Source organism: Camelus bactrianus, chromosome 3 (assembly GCF_048773025.1).
Source record: "Camelus bactrianus isolate YW-2024 breed Bactrian camel chromosome 3, ASM4877302v1, whole genome shotgun sequence".
NCBI classification, from domain to species: Eukaryota; Metazoa; Chordata; class Mammalia; order Artiodactyla; family Camelidae; genus Camelus; species Camelus bactrianus.
Genome location: NC_133541.1, coordinates 82447041 through 82473492, shown reverse-complemented (window position 1 = coordinate 82473492; position 26452 = coordinate 82447041).

Sequence of the window (26452 nt, the reverse complement as noted above, 5' to 3'; positions counted from 1 at the left end):
CCGTGTGATCCAGCCCCGCACGGAACTCCTCTCAAGCTCCATCTCTCATTCATCTCTCCACCACTCAGCTCTGCAAACTGCTATATGACTTCTAAGTCATCAATGTGACATGCGCTCTTTCGACGTGTCGTTACCTCTGGGTTTAAGATCAACTGTAATCAACTCTTAGAATGATCTATGCGAGTCTCCAGTTTAAGCCTGGTACACATTGCTTGTGCTCCAAAAGCATGCTATACATGCTTATATGATAGCAACACCAGAATGTAACGCCTAAGATGCAACAGGTCAAATCCTTGCCTTCTCCATTAGAAGTCTTAAAGATAAGAGATTATGTATTCATCTTTTGATTACAAATAACTAGCACATGGATGACACATGATAAATATTCAATAGAAATTGGTTGAAATAATGACATATGAATCATTAACAAAGGCTATGATTTGTACTTCCAGCCATGCCACAATCAACTGCTGAATATCTTCTTCATCCCTGACCTTGCTATTAGCTAACAACTTCAGGCTGAGCTGCCTAACCGTAGCCCACTCACGCCACACCATACCTTTACCATTACATACACACATAAGACATAAAACAAATACATCTCAATTGTAACATCTTTTCTGAAGCTTTTCTTCCTCTGCTGGTATCACAGACCTTTCTACTCATGACAAATAGTAGTTGAAATGGACCAGTTACTCTGACGTTGAAACTGACTTACCACATTGTCCCTCCTTATAGAGCTAACCTCTGTCTAGCCGTCACAAAATTAAAGCATGGTGAAATAACGCATGCCAACAAAGTTACCCAAAGTGTTTGAAGAGATGGAACACAAACATTGTCTGTGCTATCTCCGCACTCCAAATCTAACTTTAAAGGAAGAAAATATTCGGGAATGGAGGAGTAAGACACAATTAGGCATTTTCTCCGGACAGCATCTGGGCACAGTGTTACTATAACTACAGCAGATATAGAGGCCCATTTTATTAAAATATCTTCAGGTACAAGAAAAAAATTAAAGAAACAAGTTTGCCGATGAGAGTGAAAAATTTTAGGCTGATAATTGGATTAGAGAGGAGTTCTAAGTTTTATTATAGCAATAGAATGCTATGTGGAAATGTTCCCTTTTCCATATCTCAGCTGCTGAAATGTATGCATACCAGTGATGCTATTCAAATTGCTCTGTATCAACTCCTAAAATACCTATTAATCTCAAACAAAAAGAAACATTAAAAAAATGACAAAAAGTCTTCAAGAATTCCAGCTGTCTCCTTTCTGCCTAGAGTACTTTTACAATGTGTTAATGTGACCTTACTAAAAATATATAATAAACAACTAAAGATAGAAATAAACTGGCTTCTTCTGAAAACCACTTATTTTGAAGAAGTTTGTGTTGCCAGTTCAAGCTGTTGCCATGACATCTCAATACATCTTAAAAAATACAAGAAAAAAACCCAAACAATATAGTCTTTCTCATGGTAAGTCATGTTGATGGCTCACTCCACAGACATCAGTTTGAGTGATTCTTGCTTAAACTTTTATGGATCAAAATTGTCATTGCTATTAGAAGCAGCAGTGACAATCTGTCCATCGGTTTCCTTTGCCTGAGTCTAAACCATACACATATCACCTCCATAGGCTAATGGATTTAGCTTTTCTACTGTGCAGATTATTTTTTTTAACATATTTCTAGACACTAGAACTATGGCAAATACCACGGGGGACCTTAAATGCTGGAAAAAGAGATTTCAAGTCATAGACAAACAGGTTAGCTGAACTCACATGATTAATTAGGAAGGATAGTTGTAATCTCAATTAGGACAGTCAAAATCCAATTTTTCCATGGACCAATCATAATTTTGGAGAAAATGGGGAAGACACAGTATCAAGGAGTCTAACACCACCGGAAAATCAGTGACCATATTAGATTCATTTCCTGAAGACTCTTCCTCCAGTACCTGCACCATTTTGCAAAGGTCCTGTGCTCAGTATTTCACAATTGATGACAACTAATGAATCACTCCTATGCTACTCATTTAACAACTTCTCTGTAGACTAGTTGTTGGAGGCAATTGGAGTTTCATGAGCAAAAACTCAGCTAGGCATAAAACAAAAGAGGAACAGAGTGATGTATTTTTGCATAATTAAAAGTTTTACTTTTAAAAAAGCAAATGAAATTCTAACTTAGTCAAACCATTCCTTGTTCTGTAACATTTTTATGGGCATAGTTAAAGCTGACCTTTAAAATCATGTTACTATTAAGATCAAATATGGCACTCTGCTGAAATTGATGGTCATGGTGTTAATATGATGTGAAATGGAATATGAAATTCTACCTAAATTTGTCCTTTATCAAAAACAATACAGCATTTGGACATTGATCAGAACTGTAGACAAGATATTCAGTTACATCCTATTATTAAATATAATTTACTAGAATGAAGTATTTCACACTAGTAATCGTTTCAAATAATAGGAAGTTATCATTTTTTACATTCTCCGAGCAGATCAATTTTACTACACTTGATACATAAATGGTGTATGGTTTATGAAATATAGAAAGTATTTATGAATTGATTAGTTATTAAGCCTATTTTGCTTTCATTGTTCAAGTGATTTTTTTTTTCTTTTTTCTTTTTGGCTAATGTGAGGGCATACATTTGGCACCTGCATTTTAAAACCCAAATAACATGTCTATGTATTTTTAAATGTAGTTACACTAGAATATTAACAGGTCTCAAAAGACCACTGACAATTAGATGCAAATTGGCAAGAGAGGTTAGCAACAAGTTCTCACAAATTCAATATTCTTTCTTAATTATAAAACACCATAGTTTTCAGTAAGTTTTAGTAGTTGGGAACTATTTCTGGAAATCATTACTAAATACTAACTGCAGCCTTAATGATGCTTCTCAAACACAGAATGCATGAAATGCATACATATACTTGATTTTCCATGTACAAAGAAACTTAGCAATTATCATTAGAGTCAGAGCTCAAAAATAAAATTGATAATTAAAAATGACAGTGGGTGGGCAATATAATAGACTGATAGAAATATTCCAATAAATAATAACATTAGCCTGGGGGTCTAATTTTTGTTTTGATATTGACCTTGAGCAACTCAATTCTGATTCATTGAGGATTAACTATAAACATATGCATTATTTCTGTTTCACTGATTTGCAGAACAGACATCAAAATATGAGAGTATCTATCATAGCACCACCTTTAGAACTGATATTGGGGAATCTATCAGAATCACTGTTTATCTGTTAAATGATGGGTAAATTATCACTACATACTGAATGTAAAAATAAAACTGAAATATGACACTACAATTTTGCTGAATAAACTCAATATTTAATAGTACTTTATAGTCAAAATAAACTGAATAAACATTTTATTCATCTGAAAGACAGTTCTATAACTGTTTCTTTAAATTTGTGGGGAAGTCACAAATGGTAAAGTTCCCCTTGAAAACTTCTAAAACACTTTGAATCCCCCTTCCAAAGTTTACATTTAATTTCAAAGGGTTTAGAGAGATCCTTAAAGTCATCTAAGTCTCCTGTGGGGTCCAGATGAAGATATACTGTTTTACAGAAAGCTAGACTCTTGTGTACATTTTAAGTTTTTGTTTGTTTCAGGTAGTATAAGTTATAAAGAGACCATATGATAAATTTTGACAAGTACGTATACCTAAGTAACCCAAACTCTTACCAAGATATAGAACATTATCATCACCCAGAAGGTTCCATCAGGCCCCTTCCAAGTAACTCCCCACCTCACCCCCCGGCCCCTTAACCAGAGGCAACCACAAGTCTAATTCTTTTTTCACCAAGGTGAGTTTTGCCTATAATAGAACTTCATATAAATGGGAACATACAGTATGTCCTTTTATGTAAGGCTTTCTTTCAGCATAATGTTTTTGAGACACGCCATGTTTTTCTCTCTATTAATTCACTCTTCTTTATCGCAGAGCCATGTTCCATTCTATGACTGTACCACCCACTGATGAACCTCTGAGCTGTTTAGAGATTTTGACTGTGATGAATAAAGCTGCTATCCACACTCTTGTAGAAACTGTGTTGTGAGTACACGCCCTCATCTCCTTTAGAAAAGTACTCAAGGGTAGAATTGTTAGGTGATAAGGTAGACATGTATTCAGTTTTCTAAGGTAAATGCCAGGTCATTTGGCAAAGTGGTTGTATCATTTTACATTCTCACCAACCACATAAAGAGATTCCACTTGCTTTACATCCTCTTCAATATTTGTTGTGCTCAGTCTTTTTAATTTTAGCTGTCTGGTGGGTATGTAACAGTAGTTCACCATGGATTTAATTTGCATTTCCCTGAAAATTAGCTAAGAGTAATAAATAAATTTTTCACATGCTTATTGACCATTTGTACACACCCGTAGTAAAGTGTCTATTCAACTTATCTGCCCATTTTTAATTGGGTCCTTTACACTTTTATTGTTGAATTGTAGGTGCTTTTAATATCTTTTGAACACTAGTCATTTTCACCACTGTATGTTTTATGAATATTTTTTCTAGCCTGTGAGGGATGCCAATTCATGTTCTCAATTGTGTATTTTAATGAGAAGTTCTAAATTTTGATGAACTCTAATACATCAGATTTTCTTTTTATTGTTATTGCCTTCTTGTTTTGTTTGAGATAAACTTTACTTACACATAATTCATAAAGATAGTCTCCTCATCTATTTTATACTTCTGACATTTTTGTTTAGGTCTATGATCCACCTCCAATTAACTTTTTGTTTAGTGATAGGTAGACATTGAGGCTCATTTATTCCATATTCAAATCAGTTGTTACAGCATCATTTGTTAAGAAGATTTTTCTTTCTGCATAGATTTATGGGGTGTCTTCATTACAAGCTGACCAGATCAGTGCTGGTCTATTTCTGATCTCTCTATTCCTTTCGAATTTGTGTCCTTTCTTATGTCGGTACCACATCCTCTTGATAACATGGCTTTACGATGAATTTTGAATTAAAGTAGTATTAGTCCTCAAACTACATTCTTCTTTGTCAAAATTGTTTTCCATATGCTAGTTCCTTGGTGTTTTCATATAATTTTAGAATCAGCTCATCAATTTCTATGAAAAACCCTGGTTGGAGTGTGTTTGGAATGGTGTCCAATGTATAGGTCAGATCGCAAAGTGTCATAAACATTTCACCAACATGCTTACTTAAAGACTTTTGAAACACCGTTAGTCACCTGAAATGCCATTACCACAAAGCCCCAGGCAGTATCCGCTGCAAGGCCACTTCGATCCAATCTGGATTTCATCTTCATCTCTACTCTTCTCACCCTGAATAGCCTCCCTCATGCATTGCTTTTCAGGAAATGGTATCAGGAGGTGAATCAAGTCTAAAACAAATGACAGGCTAGTCCTAGACTGCTTATTACTGACGTTTCCAGGTAGTATTTTGAAGTAACCAAAGACCCAAGGCTATGCTCGCCCCCAAAATTGTTCACTGCATCTTGATCATATTCCTTAAGAGACTAGATTCACTTAAAAAAAAAAAGTTTACTATTTTATTTTTTACTGTCTAATTGACAAGATGATGCTCTCCTTGTCTGAGATCTTAATTGTTATTGCTTTTCCCTGCATGATCTTTAAGGAAGACTGCAATTTGTACTACTGAAGGTGAAACTGACTGAATGTTCAATTTTACTTAAAGAAAAGAGTTCATTCTCACTGAATTCAAATAAAAAAGCTTACTGTATGAACTGCTCCACATATCTGAACAAAAACTCAGCTTTTTTATTATGAAGTCTAAAAACAAAAAACAACCTATTTTGAAAACAGACATTGCCTTAGGACTATCTGACTTACACATATTGGAGGTGGAGAGAGTGTCACTTTTTAGCTTCTGGATGATCAGCTGCTCTTTAGGGAGTGACCAATTCACAAATGCCAAAAAACTAAATATATAGGATTTAAAGATTCAGGGACACATCGGAAGCTAACTTGCAGTTCAATATTACAGCAAACTCAGGATTTTCAATTCCTCTTCAGCCATCTCCTTAAATATGTTGACACTGTTTCTGAAAATATCAAGTAATCAAAGGGACAACCTCACACATATAGAATGTACTCATCAAATTTTCAAGTATATTAGAGTAGTTAATCTACACTAGACACTGTGCTAAGCACAGGTAGAGGAGAACGGAGGCAGAAGGTGGGCGACTAGATTGGTGAGTCAGGCAGGGAATATTTGGAGACAAGAAAATGACATGTAAGCTATACCTAAAAGATGGGAAAGTTCTGACAATGCTGGTACTGTGAGAAAGTAAATTACTGTATTTTGTACTCTTGCTGGTTTGAATGTATATTTCAGGGTTCTGCTTGGGAAATTTCAAGGTTCCTGACAGTCGTGAAGGCTGTGAAAATAAGCATGAATGGAGGGGACCAGAAAGTTTTTCACTTAAAGCTAGTTATGAAGCCCTGTGGCCTTTCAGCCACAATGGTCAATATTACCTGCATTAGACACACTGGGCTAGGTCAGTGTGAGGGAAAGTAGATCATTTCCACCCACCTGAAGTCAGAGAGACTTGACATGGTGTTTCCAGTTCAAAAACTCGATAGTTTGAGGGTTATACAAACCGACTTCTGCTAGCAACTCAAATTAGTCTCAAGGACCCTATTCTGAAGGTGCTTGCTCTGTAGTAGCTAGGCAGAAACAAAGACTAAGCAGAAAGAAACAAGCATGTGATAAATCCCTTCCCATCTCTCCCAAAGAATGATGCAAATTGAAATGCAGAGTCACTGATCTAACATCCCGAATACAAAGAGATGGACTCACTTAAAAATGATAAATTTAATAACAACCCATAGTAATGGGTTTTTATGCTTAATACACTATCAGGCTTTCATATTTTACAGAGAAATGGCCCAGAGAATAATTTGCTTTGCATTTTTATTTATCTAGCTCAGAATAATGAATTTTATGTGGCTGAATGCCTGCCTGGACATATATAAATTTTAGTCATATTATCATCTTGTTACAAAATTCAAGATGGCAAGATATTAAAGACAAGGAGCAGAGACAGGGATTTCAAATACTGTAAATATCCATGTACGTTTTAGTTTATATTTAATACACTCATAGTCCCCAAACCTGTTTTCTCTTTAATGAATTTAGATGACAGACAGTCTTAACTCTGGTGTTATTATTTTTTGCCATAATAATACAAGGCTCACAAAAATAATAAATGTCATATATTTCAGTAGTTTATAAACTCCAGCAGAGGTAAGAAATCCACCCTGGGCTTTAAGATACTCCTAATGGGGGGAGGGTAAAGTCAAGTGGTAGAGCGCATGCTTAGCATGCACGAGGTCCTGGGTTCAGTCCCTAGTACCTCCTCTAAAAATAAATTAATCAACCTAATTACCTCCCACCTCCTAATTACCCCCACCAAAATAAAACAGAAATGGAAATCATAAGATACTCCTAATGAAGTAATTACTTGGTAAGATTTTTGAATAGAAAAGAGAACATATAAATTTATCAGTATAACCAATTGTTCCACTAGACATAAAATCTTTCGTGTCCTTTGACTCTTTGAAGGGATTTAGTGGTGTCAAAAATACGAAAACTTAAGTTGCCAGTTCAGAAGAGTTCTTGCCTCAGGGCGATATGAGGAACGTGTAAGGATATCCAAAAATGAAGAGGCTATGATCTGGCCAAAATTCCTGTGTGTCTGGACAGCTGAGAAGGTCTGCTGTTGGCTGAGAAAAGCCAACTAAAGAAGGGAGGTGAAGGCTGAGCACTGGCTCAACCTCCCTTAACAGATGAGTGATTTTGAGCTGAAAGACCATTCCTCCTAGAGAAGTGCTACCCAAAGGGCTGGCCCTGGGACTCCTTACCAGTCCCTGATACTACAAAGGAGCTCGTGCTGGAATGTAAGTCAACGGTATTTCTAAAGCATTTTGTTCAGTTCAACCAGCCTTCTTTTTCAGAGTAAAACTTTTTTAATGAAGGAAGAAGTGTACTGGTTTACACAGTATAAGATCCTCCTCTCATTAGTAAACTGCAGTCTCAATTAACAGACTCGAATCTGTCCATGGACCATACTGTTCGTAGCAATGGTCTAGAGAAAACCCAGAATGCATGTGATTTAGGTTGGCAGCTGCAATTCACAAAGCCTATGAATCAGGAAGGACACCACGTATGGACAACACCTGTTCCACACAGCAGGCAATAAGCTAGTGCCTGTCTTTGGATCCCTGAAGACATCAAGTATAAATCTCAAGTAAAGAGAAATAGAGCCGTTTAACCCTGAAGGGCACAACCCCTCTGATGAAAGGTGACTAAGACAGCGATTCTCAGTGTCTGTTTCGGGCACAGATGCACACCGATGTGCACACACACAAACAGAATCTCTTATACACACATGACTACTGGCAGGTACACACATAGCCACACACAAAGAGGCCCCAAGACCCCAAGAGGCAGATTCTACCAAACCTGTCAACATTTGCAGCAGAAAAAGAACTTCATCGAGAACAAGGCATTGTCAGTAGGGTTGTTAGGTGCGGTTTCAAGTGCACTATTACCATGAGGAGAGCCACAGCTCAACAGGGAAGCCCAGGGCCAATGGAGAGGGCCCCGAGACCCTGTCTGTGCCCTCCCTGGAGCAGAAGGCAGCAGTATACTCACAAACGAGATCTAACCGTGGTCCACACCATGGGAGGTGATTCCAAGGCAAAAGGGCACAAAGGGACAGGGTGAGAACGGCCCCCAGAGCCAAGGTACAGCCAGATGGAGGGGAGGCTTCAAGGAAACCAGGAACTTACTATGAAAGAAAGTGGAATTTTCTCTCAAGAGAGGGAAGACAGAGGAGGTTTATAAGAAACCACAAATACCAGGCACTTGGGCTGGTGGGGGCTGAGGAAGATGACGGGTGATCAGGGCCCCGTGCAGACAGAAAATGCAAGGGTAGGACAAAGGCTCAACTCGGGCAGTAAAACCCTTAACTCACAACATGAACATTTCGATAGCATTTTCAAATCATGTAACTTGGTTAGGGAGGGATGTGTGTTTAGTTTAGGACCAATAACAGGAGGAAGCAATTTTGACCCTTAATTTTGTATCTCAAATTTAACTGACTGAAGTCTGATGACTTCCCTAGTTTACACTGCACATTTTCCCAGATAATTTTCTCTCTTCCTTAGGCTACCCTTTGAAGCTCTGATTATATTTACTATCAAAGGGAAATCACAAAAGAGGCCCAAGGAAGAGGTTGAGTTGAATTTTTAAGTCATCAGCTTCTAAAATTCTTTCACGTTTACTGTAAACAATGGCCTCTAGGAAGGAGAGGAGCCTGATTTGGAAGAAAGCAAGAATGTTCAAATAGCATTTTGTCTTACAGGATGGGATTAGTGAAGTCCTAATTCAGTTTAATTCTGTAAAACTCCCAATCATCATAATGCTGCCATCCATTCATTGCACAATTTTAAAAGAAATTAGATTTAAAAAACTATTTTTCTTCTCATCCTCACTTGTTTCCTTTCTATCTCCCTCTCCTCCACAATAAACATGAGAGGAGTGTGTCAATACACCCTAAGCTATCTGCTGGACCCTCCATACTGCCCTTAATATTTTTCCTTTTTTTGAAAGACCAAACAAAAATTACCCTGACAATGACCCAGATGAGAGGGACAGATTCGGACAGAGCACCGGGGAGGAAGTATTTCTCATAAACAACTTCACTCTGGCCTCAAGCTCAGCCCATTAGCTCTGAAGAATGAGTCAACTAATTATACAAGAGGCTGTTGCCAGAATTCCCGACATGCTATAAACCCTTTAAATATAGGGACTGACAAACTGAGTTATAAATTCCTTCTCTACTTCACATATGGCCTGTGATCAGGTTGCTGAATATTTCAAAACAATAGTGTAGTGAAAGCTAAAATAGAGCAGCAGCAGGTGGGTTCTCTAGGACAGAGGATTCCGCAGATATGAATGGCCCAGCTGTGTAGTGTTCCACTGCCCAGGGTGCTTCAGGGCAGTGGTGAGAGGCAGTGCTAACTGGATGTTATAACTGGACGAGGCCTCAGAATGACATCATGTCTCCAGGAGCAGTCAAACGTGTGGTCTGGTCCATACACCTTACCACATTGTTTTTCATTTTTGATCAGTTTGACACTAAGGCTAAACAAATGAGGACTGAAGTATATGTATTTCTCACATATCAATTAATTACTATAAATTTTTCACTCTCATATTTTTTTTTTTTAAGTTGGAAGAAAGCTCACATGATTCATGGTGAGGGCAGAACTGAACTCCTGGCTTTTCTGAACAAGTAAACCAACCCAACCAAGTAATTTAAAAAAATCCCAAGTCATATCAACACCCATAAAAGTTCTTGTTGAATGAACAAATGAACTCATCATAAAAAGTGTTGGATTTAGGGTGACTTTCTTTGAAGAAAGGATTTTCTATGATTGTGTGGAATCATTATCACCATCAATGGGAATTAGAAATTGGACAATAAAATATTAGTTGTTTTCTCCAGAAGAACCAAGGTCTTTGGATGAAAAGAAAGAGAGTAACTTATGAAGGAAACTGGAATATTATTTTAAGTGTATTTCAAATTATTAAGATGAGCCAAAGCAATTGTAACTTCAGGTGACTCAACATTTTTTTAACAGCTCAAACCTTAGTATTCGTGGTGATCAGCTCGAATGTTTTCACTTACACCCAGTGGCCACGTTGCTGCCTGTAATGGCAGAGAGCCCGTGTCTTACTGTGGTTACTCAGGCAGAGACTGTGGACCCCAAGGGGAAACTGTAACAGTCAGCACAAGTAACTGTATACTCATCCAGGTTTGGTTTGGCTTTAGCTGAGATTGTCAGATTTATTCCATTTTCTGTTATCCTAGCCTTCCGTACTACAGAATTCTTTTGAATGCCTTCAGTAACAGGGAACTCAGTAGCTTCTAAGGCCACCTTACAGCAGTCAGTTATAACTCAAGTTGTCTGTAAATTAAATAGACACAGGGTGTAGTGTCAAAATCTCCTTACTCTCTTTTTCCTGAGGTCAGAAGTTCTCCAGATTCTCTGTGATTATTCATTACCTATGTGGGTGTGTATTTTCCCCCTTCCATTTTAATATAAGCAAACAACCCTTGTTCTTCTTTATTAAAATTCAGATTAGTAAAAGAGAGGAGCCCCTATGAGGTTGTCTTGTTTCTGATCAGAGATGGAGCATTTGTTTTTTAAAGTAATTGGGATCATTGTAACCACCTAGAAAGGTTGAAAAAGACACTTCCTAGCAGGCAGCTGTCTTGGGAATTTAAGACCCTCCCAATGACTGGATTATAGATGCCCTGGGTTTTATTTTTTCCCCCGCTATAAAAGCCGATCAGTTTGATTTCTTGTTCAGTTACTGCTACTTAAAATACCATCTAGAAAGGTAATCCCCAGAACGGTGCTTTTATCATCTGAAACTCAGGAAAAGAGCAATATGATCCTTTGGCTTTTGTGTGTGCGGCAAAAGCTGGGTCACCTTCTTGGGGCTGAAGATCAGCTTCTCTTTATGTTAAATTCTGCCTTTAAATGGAGAACAAAGACCTGGAAAGGGGCTGAAGCTTTGACCCACAGTGACAACCTCTGCAATTAACCAGGGGACCCACCCAGCCCTGGTTTAAAATGAGTATTGAGATGTCACATTTTGCTTCTTTTGTAGAAAATTTTTAAGCATAAGAAGAAAGCTAGGAAGGAAAGGTGACAAGAGGGTCAGCGATAAAGTTACTCACAGATAGAGAAAACTTGGTAGGGCAGGGGCTTCGGTGAGCCAACTGTGCCTTCCCATCCCGGGGGAGCAAGGTGGCTTGTCCATGGAACAGATACAAAAGGAATGATGCAAAGGAAATTAGAGGCATCTGACAGTGACATTCCAAATGAAGACGAGAATACAAGCAGTGAGTGGAGAAAAGGCTGATTTAAGACAGGAGAAGGATAAACAACTAAAAGCACCTATTTTGCAAGGGACAAGTATCAACTCAAGAGTAGGAAATGTGGAAAATATTATACTAACAGGATCATCACAGCTTACTGAGTTGAGATGTTCATCTCTGCCAATGCCTATGTGGAGGATAAAATAATGAGTTCAGTTCAGCTGAAAAAAGTTAGTATGTCTACTAAACGCTGGTCACTACTTTTGGTGCTGGAGATAAAGAGACTAATGCATGGTACCCACCCCTCTGGAAATCGTACTCGCAGGATTATGGGAATTTATACAGTTAATTTCAGTTTAATGTGGTAAGTGCCCAAACAGCAACAGGATGGAAATCTGGGGCTGACTAAGGTATCAAGAAAGATTTCCTAGAAGAGAATACTTGAACTCTCTTTAGATCAAAGCTCAACACTATTTAACTCTGAGCTATAGGGCAACTCACAAAAATCCCTTTGAGCATGCTTTCTCGTTAATTAAAATTGGATGCAATAGTATCAATCTCCCAGGTTTGCTATGAGGATTAAAAGATTAAACATATGAGGTGCTCTGCATGTTGTCAATGTTCAATAAATGTTTTTCTTCCTGGTCCCTGTAAAATGTTAGCATCGTAAGTATCTTGAGATATCAGTGATTTATGCAGATTACTTTACAAATGGGCGAGAAGATTGGGTAACTTGCCCAGAGTCAGACCAGTCACACTAGTCAGCCACAGACCCAGGTCTCCTCACTCTGAGCCTGGTACCATCTCCACATCATAATGAAATTAAAGAATGACTGTGATGGGAAGGGTTCCAGGAGGAAACATAAGCACGGTCAATATGGAAGACGCTGGGAAAAAAGGAGATAGACTGTTGAAAATAAAAATTAAAAAATTAAAAAGTCTAAATGGGAATTAAGTAAGAAATCACAAACGGATCAAGACTCATACGTTAAGATACCACATACAATTAAGGATCAAGATTTTACCAAGGATCATTTTAAACAAACTATTGGATGTGGATGCAACTTACATCAGTAGGCAAAGGATAAGCTAAAGTTAAAAATATGTGTTGGAAGCTCCTTTAAAAATTGTTTATTATGTCAACAATTACACAATTGTACATTATGATATTAAAATGTTCATCATTAAAATCTCGTGAAAAATGTAAAATTGCCAAGTTTAATTTTGGGAAGTGACTTTAGGGTTCATCCAATACAGAGTTTCTCAGCCTTGGTAGTATTTATATTTGGGGCTGGATAATTCTTTGAATTCTTTGTTGTGGAGGATGTTTAGCAGAAGCACCCAGGGATTCCACCCACAAATGTCAGAGAAGCAACCTCCCCAACTTCAAAGTTGTGACATCTAAAAATGTTTCTAAGCACTGCCAAATGTCCCATGGGACAAAACTACCCCCGGTTAAGAATCACTGATCTAGTTAAATGTTTTATCCGTTGTAGGAATTCATCCTTTCTGCTTTCTGCCATATCAAAGATTAAAAAAGTCTGCATTTTGAGGGATTCAATCTCATGTCTGAACAGCCCTAATCATCTGGAAAGTTATTTTACTGAGTTGAAATCTGCTTTTGCATATTTTATGCCCATTATACACATTTTCCCTCGTAAACGTGCAGAACTTTTAATCCCTCTTCTGCTTTCAAATATTTGAAGGTATCCCTCCTGTTTCTTTTCAAATTCTCTTTCCTAATTTCTTTAACCCATAATCTTGTTATTTGATTTCTAGATCTCGTCATCTTTGTCTTCAGCTTCCGGGGGTTTGCTGTTGTTAATACTACTCAGACCAATGTTAGTTCCCTGACCCCTTCCTTGAAGATAAGACAGTTGTGAACCAGGCTGATTATCTGATTTGCTGAAGCTCACATCCATAGTGAGTAGAAGGGGTGGGACTAGGGCCAGATCTCCTAACTCCTTTCACCCCACACAGTCACTCACACCCTAACAGGCAAAGTGAGAGAGCGAGTTGCTGGGAGTGGGAATAGCTGGTCCTCCATTTAAGCACTGGTTCTTTCTAAACCAGAAGTTGCTCAAAACCCGTGGGAAATTGGTGGGAGAGAAACAGCACGCACTTTCCATTGAGATGCTGTCAGAATGCTGAACACCTACCACCCGGGTCTAACCTCTTCAAGAAATGACACAAAGCAAGTTACCTACATCTCCACTCCTCAAGTTCCTCATCCCTAAATTAGATATGACAGTGGCATTGGCTCTTAGTGTGATGGTAAAAACCAGTGTAAGTGTTAAAGAAGTATTATTACTTAACTATAATTACAGATCAAAAATATTCTTTTTCTAGTGTCTTCTCAGACATTACACTCTGTACCTACCATGGGTATAGTAGGGAGGGTGATGAGCTGGCTAAAGAAAGGAAGAGACAGAAGTGTAAGAATGAAGAACATATATGTTCAAATAGGCCCAGGCTCATGAGATGCCAGGCTTCCCCTAGATAGCACAGCCTCGGTGTGACCAAAGCCTTCCCTTCAAAAGTCGTCAAAGAGAAGCAAGGAATTGAGGAGATTTTTAAAGTACAGTGGGAGTCGTGTGTCACAGCCACTTCAATTCCTGCCTTTTTCTTGATCTCAAGAGGCTGTTTCTTTGACGGGGAGGGAGTAGGGCAAGGGGGATAAGCCACCATCTTTCCCACCTGAGAAAGCAAGGGCAAACAGCCTGTGCACAGAACCAGTTCATTTTATCTCCAAGCTGGGAATCTTATTTACAAGATGGTCTGGATTAGCAAAGACTGGTACTGCTCTGAGCATCACGGATTACTATTTTTCAGGCAACTTGCTTCATTTCAAAATTTAACACACTGACACAGAAGGTTCTCAGAGGCACAATCTCCTCTACACCCCTCGTCACAGGAAAGTATTTCTGTCCTTCACCAGGACTCAATTGGCCAGTGCATCAATCTCTTAAGACAACCTGGGCCCAACTGCCCCTAGGTTTCTTCCTCTTTGCTTTTGTACACTGCCTTATTTCAAAGCCTCCGCTCTGCCATGAAGTCCGTCCTTGATGACTCCGGCTCAGTAGGCTATTTCCCTGCAGTGACCTTCCACGTGGGAGGGCTGCGTGAAGACCAGGTGTAAGCTTTAGGTAGGAACGTGCTAAAAGCATCTGACACCGAGTCATTATTTTTCCCACGGTGCCACACTGCTGAGGAACGGGCCTTTGCCACTTCACCCCAGGCGCTGGTGGTTCTTAATTTGGTTGCCCAGTTTCTGCTACTGCCAGAGGCCTTTGAAGATCCCTACAGCCGGCTCTCTGATGCCCTAGAAAAGCAGCCCTGCGAGGTGTGGCTTGTTGGGTGCACTCAGGACATTGTACTATTCAGCTACACATTGGCACTGGTATGTGTGTCTGTAGTCCCCTGGCACAAGTTAAGAGACAAGGAGGCTTATTAAAGCACTGGCTATATGTGAGACTTGAGCTGCCCATTTTAGACTCCCTTCTGATTTGGGAGAATCACTCATTTCTGGAGTTTTGGCAGGAGGGAGGGTCTTGACTGCTACTCATTCCTAGCCACTACAGCACAGACCTTTGATAAGAATCAACCAATGCAGTGCTCTCGTTTGGAACTTAGGACTTTGAGAGTATGCTGCTAATGTAGAAATCACTCACAGCAAAGGCCACAGAGTCAGCCGTGGGGACAGACAATGCCCTGGGGCAGCAAAGTCAAGGGTGGCACTTCAATTATCCTACAGCCAGACCCTGGCTGTGTTTTTCTGATGCCTAGAATGACTCAACTATGCTTCCAGCTTCCTTCCCCAGTCTTCCAATCAATTTTGTGACTATTTCCATATCTAACCAATAAATACCCAACATGGTCCCATCTCTGTCTGGCTGTGTGACCTTGAGCAAGTCATCAAACCATCTTCACGCATAAACTAGGAAATTAATAGTACCTGCCTCTAAGGTTAGTCCTAAGAATTAAGATGATACCTCTAAAGTGCCTAGCCAAATGCCCAAGACTCAGTAAATGCTAAATAAATGTTACCTGTAGTCATTTTTTTTTAAATTAAAACTTCCAATTTTTAGAAAAGAAGCTTTGAAGCTGGGGTCCAAAGGATAAAGGAGTTAGCTAGCAAAGATGGGCAAGAAGGACATTCCAGGTCCAAAGAATCATATAGCTAACGGCCTTGTGGCAGGAGGAAACAGCAGATTCAAGGACAAGGGACTGCCACTGGCCAAGGTGAGAGTGGTATGGCTGGGGACTGAGAAAGCGGGGGTGAGGTCCTACCGGGCTGACAGGTGATGTCGGTATGCTCTAAATATCTTAAGTGTGACAAGAAAGCCTTGGAAGACCTAAGCAAAGTCCTGTAAGTAGTTTTGCCTTAGGAAATGTATATGCTGGCCACAGTTAGAAAAATGGGTTGGAAAGAACAACAAACAGTTGCCAGGATACTAATTAGGAGGCTATTACAGGGGTCCAGGTGTAAGGTACTAGTGGACTGAATTAGGGACAGGATGTAGAGATGGAGAGCATTGGGTGAATGGAGGCATTTAGAATGTCAAGTTGACCAGACTTTCAGTGGTGGAGCTGTAGTGGGTCAAGGAGGAGGTGGCAAGGGTAACCACCATCTCCCCCAAGGTTCCACATTCTCACAACGGAGGCCTGATGTGCTTGAGGAGGAATCCAATACACTTTATGCTCAGACACTGCTGCGAACACAGGACTCCTAAAACACTCATCTGTCGTGTACTTTAGCATTTACAAAACTGTTCCTAGTCCTTGTTTACTTCATTCTCACTGAGGCAGAAGAGAGCTAGACAGATGATTGATTTCTAGATGGCAAAGCTAGAATGTTAGAGAACTGGGACGAGAGCCAACATTTCCCACCCCCTGGTCCAGGGCATTCCTGTTACACACAGCTGACATCCATCCCCATCTGAACGCCTCCAAGATCACCAGCCGACTTCTCCATCAGCTTCTCTTCCACAAACCCTCGGCATTTCTTTCCACTCAGTGAGTTGTATTTAGTGAACGTGTATGTTACCTGAGATTCACCACATTTCCTGCTATCAAGGAGAGACACCAGATCATAATTCTTGCCTTCCTTCTGCAAAATTCAGAAAGGAAGAACTTCCAAGGTAAACACCCTGAAATGGCAGCTTTCTCAATGAGAACTATCCCACGCTTTCCTTCATAGGAAAGGAAGGTAAATGTCCACAGGGGCAGGAAGGAACAGAGTAGATTCTGGAATCAGAAAAAATCCACATTAATTCCAGTATGCCACTTACTGGGAGCTTGGTCATGTCTTTTTTATTTTTTTTTTAATCTGAAAAATGACAACTATACTCATAATCTTTTAAGGGCATTTTAAGGATTAAATTGGATTGTACAGGTACAACTTGTTTGAGTGACTCACAAAGACCGAGGTCTCAATAAATGGTAGCCAAAATGAAGGCCAGTATCTTTTGTGGGAACCAGTCATTAATCTAAAACTGTGTCACATGAATGAAGGACAAAGAAAGAAAGGGAGGCTGAACACACCATCCCGTCATTTCAGAGGAATCTGGGTGGGTTCAGGGTCAGGTACGAATCTGAGAAAAGGCCTAGCTACTTCTGAGGGAACCGGGGTTACTGATTAGCCCTTCCTTTCATCGTGTGTTATTAATTAGTGCTACACTGGTGACACAGAGCCAGAACCTCCGGTCCACCTAAGAGAATGTTATCACCGCAAATTAACCTCTAAACAGAACAGAGCACATAGCAATCAAGAGATCATCTCGGGTAGGTCTGACTTTTTAAAAAAAAAACAACTCCACAATGTCAACATAGCCTTCCGTATCTGTGTGGAAGAGAAATGGCCTTCAGAATTTCAGAGAATTCTTTGTACCAACTTAGTCTCAAGACAATTTTATCATTTCTAAACTTGTGGTGATTACTAATCTCGAAGGGGGTGGCACAACAATCTATCCTGTCATTGATGAAAGTAATTAATCAAAATACAATAAATACCTGGAGTTACCACCTCTCTCTTACATTTTACTGTCTAGAAAGTATGGGGCTGCAACAACGTATTCAACTATGATGTTAAGTTTTCTTAAATCATTCAGAATCCAGGATTTCAAGATTTACTCATGAATTTATGTTCCCATATTTAATGAGCATGTATATACCAAGAATGGTGCTAAAAGTCTTTTTAGGTACACAAATGAATGAGACATCATCTTTGCCATCACAGAGTTCCCAGCCTGGTGGGTTAAATAGAGATATGGAAATGGCTAATTGCAATATAATACATTTGAATTTTTGTTTCTGTTTTTAACAGAGTCTGACTCTGCTCCCTACCTACCTTGTGAACACTTAGTAAATCATTCAGTAAGAGTGAGCTCATCTAGTCCCGTAACTTCAGCTATCAATTCTCTGTGAATGGATCCCAAACCTGAGTCCCCTGATGGAAGTTAAAATACAAGCAACCCCTCAATCTGGAAACAATGTGAGAGCATTTCTTCATTTGGTCTCTTCAAAGCTCAACAGAGTGCAACCCAGACAGCCCACACTCAGTGCAAGGGTGTGAATGAATACATGCATAAATGCATGAAATGCAATGATTTGGGCACCAGTGGAACCAGTGCCTAGTCGATCACTGCTTCAGGACCACAGGCTATAAACGGTCCAAGAAGTTCTGCCTAGGGCTGGAACTCACTGATTACTGGGTGATCTCCAGTGAGTTGTTTTGTTGGCCTCTTTCTTGGCCAAAAACACCTTCCCCTTCTAACTACCTCTAGAAAACAGGAGCCCACATTTCCAGCCACTGAGCCGTAAAGTGTGACCAACAACGTGGAGGGCTGGTTCTGTCTGGTAACCCATGACTCAGGAAGCTGGTAGAGAAATGTAAGGGAGTGAAGAAGAACTGCCTTTTAATATTACTAGAATTTCTCTATATAATTAAAGAAAAAAATTCAGTTTGTCCCTATTTAGCCAAGTCTAGTTTTCTATCTTGAAGGGGAAAGAAGATGGTTACAATTTCATACTCAGAGAGGTAGATAGCAGGTGCGAGGCCCAACTTCTTATGTCAGTTACACTACTGATGACATAGGAGATTCATTTTTATATACTGAAGGAAAGATTAAAAAACAAATAATAAAGCAATAAACTCTGCGTCTGTGAGGGAAGTTTCATACAGGAGATCAGTTATACATTGTGTACCAGGAAATCATAATTCCTGATTTTATCAGACTAACTAAAATAATAAGCAGATTCTTGGCTGTTTGTGATAAAGAAATTGGGCATAAAACCACAATTCTTATAAGTAAGTTTCTGTTCAATGCAGTCACACACTGGTTCCTTAATCTTCCTGATGTAACATTTATTAGAGGGGCATAAAGTCAACTTTGATTTTCAAACCCAGTGGCAAACTTAAGTAAACATCTGTGTGGTCAGACCCAACTCTGACTGAGATAAAAACAAAATAAACCTACTTGAGTCACATCAGATAGAGATGTCAGTTTTCCTTAACCCAGGCTACACGAAATAATAACCAAATGACATTTCCAAGAATACTAGCATTGCTCAAGCATCATCCGAGACAAATTAAATCTCGCTAAATAGGGCTTGGCAACACGTAGTTTTTAAATCTTTCCCAAGTGCTTATAATCTGGGGTCTGGATTAAGAAATACTGAATCTCATTCCCACCTCCTGGCCAGCCAGGATGCAGGTGCTAACCGATGCTTCTCAGACTTCAGTGCATCCACGGTTAAAATGCAGATTCTGACTCAGTGGCTCTGGGCTAGGGCCTGAGGTTCTAGTTTGCAAACAAGGTCCAGGTGATGCTGTCGATGCTGTCTGTCCACACACCACCTCCTGGAGTAAGAAGTGCTAAACCACCCAGGAGCTGTGGTCATGAACTCATGAACTGTGGTCTTCCGCAAACAGCTGGGAAAAGGATGGACCTCTAGAGAGACATCCTCAGTGGTTACAACAGCTGGCACACACCTACGTGGCCCTGTCAGTTGTTAAAGTAATGGAAGTCTTTTTTCCAGACTGGTAAATTGCAATGGCTTTGAGCTCCCCTACCCAGCTAGCCTAGACCTTCTCCCATGAAGCCCCGGGGGTCACCACCAATCCAGCAACTCAAGTGTTCATATCTGTCACATTAGGGAACCTTCAGGACTCTGCTTCAACACTGATTTTTTTCTTCCTTTCTGATTGCTCAGAGCCTTTATGGAATTGGCCATTCAGTCTTTTAAATATCATTCTCGAGCACTATGCCAAGATATGACCCCTGGACAGGTGAAGACCTAGAACACTGTCGAATTGTGGTCCTGACGTTGCATTAGGTTGAAAGGTGATCTATTCCATCACTAACGTAAGTGAGTTTTGATAAAAGACAACACGAGATCAGCAGGGCCTCAAGATAATAGACAAATTTGGTGAAAAAAAAAAAACATCAATTGGAATAAAAAGGAAATCTAACAAAATGGAAAAATAATGATTCATTATGCAAGTTCATCATGAACACAGAGGTTGAACAAGAGGAAAAACCTTGATTTAATTAAAGATTAGAGATTCCACAGAACTGAAAAGAATAGGAAACATTTGCTCCACTGTCCTCAACATAAATCAGAGGCCTAGCTAAAAAAAAAAAATTATGACAGTTTATCAGTCACATAGCATTATAAGGCTTTGCCTTGTCTTAACAAACAAGTAACTGCAATGCACCACGTGTGCTGCTATAATCAGTTCCTATAAATTAAAGCTGAAGACTAGGCTTTAAATATTTTTTTAGGTTGGTGTTTCTTTTTGTTCAATCTATTTTAAAAAAATGATTTTCCAGGTTACTAGTTTTAACTCAGTGTGTCTAATATGTCAAGAATTTTAAGAAAAGCTGCAAAAAATCCTACATCTTTATATTTTGTACATTTCATCCCAGTAAATAATCAAGAAACAAAATAAGAAAAACCAAAGCTAAGTGAAGATAAATGCCTGGGTTATTAGAAAACATCTCTAAGAAAAACAATGCTGATATTCCCTGACAACTCTACGATGCTGGTTTAATAGAATAAACCAACAGCGGAGGCTCTCAGTCCTAATGCTGCCATACTTTTATTAGTTTCAACTCTCTGGTGCACCTAATTGGGACCAATGAGTCCTTTAATGGATTATGTGAGGATAGTGTGGTTTTAAAGCACCTTTAAATCTATGCATTAGGACTGACATTTCAGCCGATCTCCTAATAACTTTAGGTGCATGGCTTTAACAAGCTATGGCCATTTATTACGTACATTACCCTGAATGATGTTTATTTCATTTACATTTATGTTAACTTGCACTTTACCTTGAATTTTTTGAAAGTGCAGCAAAATTGTTAATATGACTTCTGACTTTATTTTTCCCTTTTCCTGTGGATCAAAATCAAATACTGTGTTCTGTCTCACATGCTTGACAAAGGAGGCTTCTGAAGCTCAGAAACATGTATGGCAAATTACCTATCACCCAAAAGCTATTTTCCACAGCTTTCTCCCCTTTCCTGTAAGGGGCACCCCCCTTGCTCGCACTTCTAATATCAGGACCTGAAAATCCTCCCACCATATGTCAGAGATATTTGATCTTTTTCTGTCTAAGCCTGTGGTAGGGCTTACAGTTCACACTGTCTGCTATGTCTGAGTCCTCCTCAGGGGAGTCTGATTTCACATTCTAACCGCCCTAAATAGACTTTAGAAATAGTTCCTCCTTGCTTGACTCGGACAAGAACAACCATGCAGAATAAAAAGAGAAACACAAGCAGTGTCCCCATAACTCAAATGCAGACCTCCGCACGGCCCGCTCTGCCGTCTCACCATCTGCAGCTCTTGCCGCCAGCTCCTTCAGTTGTGTGATTACCAGCCTTGCATACAAGCAGAAATGCAGCAGCAGGCTCGCCAAGCATGGAGAGATAGGGCACCAAGCAGGTACTTCCAGCCCTGCGCTTACTGTGGATGGAAGCCTAAAATGTGAAGCCTTTCCAGTAAACCTAAGAGGAAAATCGTTTTTTTTGTGTTTTTTTAATGCAATACTTGAAAAAAAAAAAAAAAACCAACCAGATTCTTTGAGCTTTGTAAACAGTGTGTCCAGATTCAAAAGGAACAAAAAGTCTGTGCAACTCTCACATACAATGGTGCAGTTTCCATCTCTCTCCACTTGCTCCTGACTGCCGGCTCCTCTCAGAAGGACCAGCGGGTGGTGCCCCTCCTGCCGCTACTCACGACGAATGATCCTGCGATGGCAGATGAGATCTTTGTGGCTTCTGGCGTGAAGTTTTCTTGTTATGTTTTTAACCCTAGTGAAGGCTAATTTAACCACAAGTTGCCATCTTGAAATTGCAGGCCACCAGGGCTGCTAAGGAATAAAATTCCTTCCATGCCCATTAGGAGCCCCAACCACCCCCCTGTGCAAATTCTGAAGGCTGTATTTTAATCCCCAGGCAAGAGAAATAGACTAAGGTGGTATTCGGGATAGAGCACAGATGCACAAGAGAAAAGGCCTTCACTCCAGCCCAGATGGCTTTCCATCAGGACCGAGAGATGATCATGTCAGAGATATTAAAGAAAGCAGCTGGGTCTTAAGGACATCGGGCCGCGTGTAAGTATATTGGAGAGAAGAGTACAGAGGCCAGTCAGACCCATGGTCGGTAAGGCTTTTGGAGGCAGGGATACTTGCACCCTACTTCCCTTCTTCTCCCTTCCCCCTGTCCCTTCACCGCCCACCCCTTAAACTTTCAGCACTGTTAGGTACAACACAAATAACCCAGCCTTTTACAGAGAACAAGTTTCTGTTGTTCTACCACAAAGAAAGGGGGGCAAGCAAAAGGCAAGTACACAAAAGATCCTTACTCAAAGGACATTTGCACTGTGTATTTTTGACCCGTGTCTTAGAATTCATACCTGTTTTAATGGAACAATTTTGTTCACAATAAATAAGGAAAAAAATGAGATTTTCAACATGGCGGAGTGGGAAGACCCTGAGCTCACCTCCTCCCATAGACACGCCAACACTACAGTCACAGATAGCACAACTCTCCTGGACAATAACCTGAAGACTAGCACAAAAGCTCTTCCGTAACAATGGATATAAAGAGAAAACTCCAGTGAGATGCACAGGAGAGGCAGAGAAGTGGTCTAGTCAGGACACACACCCTTGGCAAGGCCACCCACAAGTGAAAAGGAATATCAGAAACGGAGAGGTCCTCCCTAAGGAGTGCGAAGTACAGGACCCTCATCAGGCTCCCCAGTCTGGGGAGCCTGCACTGGGAAGGTGACCTTCACTACATCTGGCTTTGAAACCCAGCAGGCAAGGCTTACACCCAGGAGGGCCGGCAGGCTACAGGAAACCGAGGATGGCTATTAAAAGGGCTCATGCAGTAACTCGCTCACTTGGAGTCTCAGCACAGAGGCAACGGTCAGAACATCCCCTCTGTACATGAAGGAGATTTCACTGACTAACTTTAGACTGAGCGTCAAAACTCCTAGAAGAAAGCAGAGGCAGCCAGCTCTTTGACATTGGTCTTAGTGACAATCTTTGAGATGTATGTGCTCAGGCAATGGCAACAAAAGCAAAAATAAACAAATGGAAGTGTGTCAACCTAAAAAGCTGCATAGCTAAGGAAACTAGCAAGAGAACAAAAAGACTGTCTACTGAATGGAAGTAGATATTTGCAAATCGCATATCTCATAAGGAGTTAATATGCACACTATGTAAGGAACTCATACCACTTAATATAAAAGCAAACAAACAATCTAATTAAAAAATGGGCAGAGGACCCAAAGGGACATTTTTACCAAGAAGGCATACAGACGGCCAACAGGCACATGAAAAGGTGCTCAATATCACTGATCAGTAGGGAAATGCAAACCAAAACCAAATGAGTATTACCTGACACCTGTCAGAATAACTATAAACAAAAGGACAAGAAATAACAACTGCTGATGAGGATGAAAAGAAAAGGAAACTCTCGGGTACTATTGGTGGGAACCTAAACTGGTGCAACTTATCATAGAAAACAGTGTAAAGTTTCCTCAAAAAATGAAAAGGACTGCCATATGATCCAGCAATTCCATTCTTGGTATTTATCTAAAGAAAATGAAAACAGTAATTCAAAAAGATAAATGCACCCCTATGTTCACTGCAGTATTATTTACAATAGCCTAGGTATGGTAGCAACTGAACTGTTCATCAATTGATGAGTGAGTAAAGAAATGGTGTGTACACACACACACACACACACACACACACACACACACACACACACACAGGAATATTACTCAGCCATTAAAAATAAAGATCTTGCCATTTGTGACAACACGTATGGTCCTAGAGGGTAATTATGCTAAGTAAAATAAGTAAGAAAGAGAAAGATAAATGCTATATGATTTCACTTATATGCAGAATCTACAAAACAAAATAAATGAACAAAACTCCTCTTGGGGAGGAATGTATATCAAAGTAACAGTGTTCACCATTTTTATTTTAATTTGTATTTAACCTTCTACCACTGGCCAAGTTATTTCTCTTGGAGAAGTGATGGACATCAAAATGTTTGTGCAACTTGCTCATAAATTGGGACCAATTATGATAAAAGTGTTCTTGGGAAATAAGAAATGATTTAGCATAGGGAGAAAAAAAAAAAAGAGAAAAGTAATAGATAACATGCATATTCTCTGCCACACAAATGGATAGAAAGATCAAAGCTTTATGTGGATTTCCTCAGAGGGACAAACACACTCACTTTAAGCCAGAATGCGTTTGCATTGTTAAATAAGAATAAATAATTATTTGTATTATTAAATAAGATAATTAAATAAATTACTTTAAGTTAATTATTAAATAAATAATAAATAATTATTTGCATTATTAAATAAGAATACATTTTCACCTGATGCCCTACTCACATGGGTGGTGGAGGCGCAGCGGTAATGAAGGGAATTTGGTAGGACAAGAGATTACCCTCCCATATAAACTTCAGGTTTCCCAATTTTCATGCCAGTTGCTACATATTATAAAGCAGTAAGTTGGCATTTGTATTATGATATGGCTCCTCACATATCTATAAGGAAAGGTTGGGCTGTCCTGTAACTGAACTATTCTGGTTCTTTTGATAGTTTTAATCTCCCATTGTATATTAACCATTTTAGCCTTATGTTATGCACTGTACTCTAAACAGTATTATAAAAACACTGAGGGATCTATCTGCTCTCTGTTTCCTGGAAACAGAGTGGGACTCTAAGATTCCAAGGATAGAACCAAGTCATTTAAGCCAAGTGGTCATTCTGTGCAGCCTCTTGGAAAACCTCCTTCTGGTCTTCCCCTTGGTGATCATGCCTATGTTCATATTTTTTGGCTTATTATCTCATGCACTTTCTTAATTACAGTCTTAATGTTGACTGTCCAAACAATGCAGAGACCTATAGAGCAAGGGACAAACAAAAATGCCTTTAGAAGACAGGCAGGCGACATACATGTGTGAAGCAAGCCAGCTGGTAAGGGCTGTTCCACCCCTTGGAGAACGTGCTCAGCCTCAGAGCTTGGAATTTCAATTCACAAAGCTCAACAATAACAACAATATCACTTCTGATGAAAGTGTGTCCAGGAACCCACAAGCTGTCTCTTTCAACAAAGAAATAAGGGCTTCCTTCACATCCCTGCCCAGAACTGCTATACATTAAACAATTCCGGAACGTTGTTCATTCACTTTCCTGTGAATGCTTATGTGCTGTGGGTATCTATGCTTACGTCTTCGTGGCTTAGAGCGTATCGTACCATTTAAAAGGTATCAGGCAGTTAAAAAGTGAACAGCAAGACAGCATACAAGAGAGTGTACCCATGTAGCCAAGGCATGTTACCTCTGATGCCTTGACAAGAACGGACTGAGTAAGATTCCTATAGGCTTGCAAATATCACAGTGACTCAGCACATCAAATACAGACTTAAGGTAGGAAGTACAGCCTACGGCAGAAGGATGGAAGATGAGGTACGTGCCCCCAAAGGCAGCGGGAAGTTGTTCAGGAAGATGGCTCTGATTCTGACATGCGTACCAATGGGACAGTGAAACTCGGGTAGAGGTAGGTCAGGGAAAACGAATTGAGCTGTTTGTACAAAAGAGCATCATAATGGCACAGAGGTCTGTAAGATGAGAGAGCATCACTGATTTTTTGTTTTAGAGTAATGCATCACAGTATGAGAAGGAGAAAGTAAAGCAAATTCTGATGCTAAATGCAGAAGACAGAACTGAATTTATGAGCAAAAAGACTGGAAACTCTAGAAAGGAAAGCTTTCAGAAAAAAGTAAATCCTAAGGAAGTGCCAACAATTCTACAGTTGAAGAGCTGGTGCCTTCAAACAATCTTAGTTATTCTTTAAATCACATTCATTATGAATATTCATATCTAAATTCTCCTGCCCTATAAAAAAGTGTTCAATCTTTTCATTTCCACAGTAGATTCTTTTTCCCTCTTTCCCAAAGAAACGTGAGTTTATATCAACTAATAAAAAGA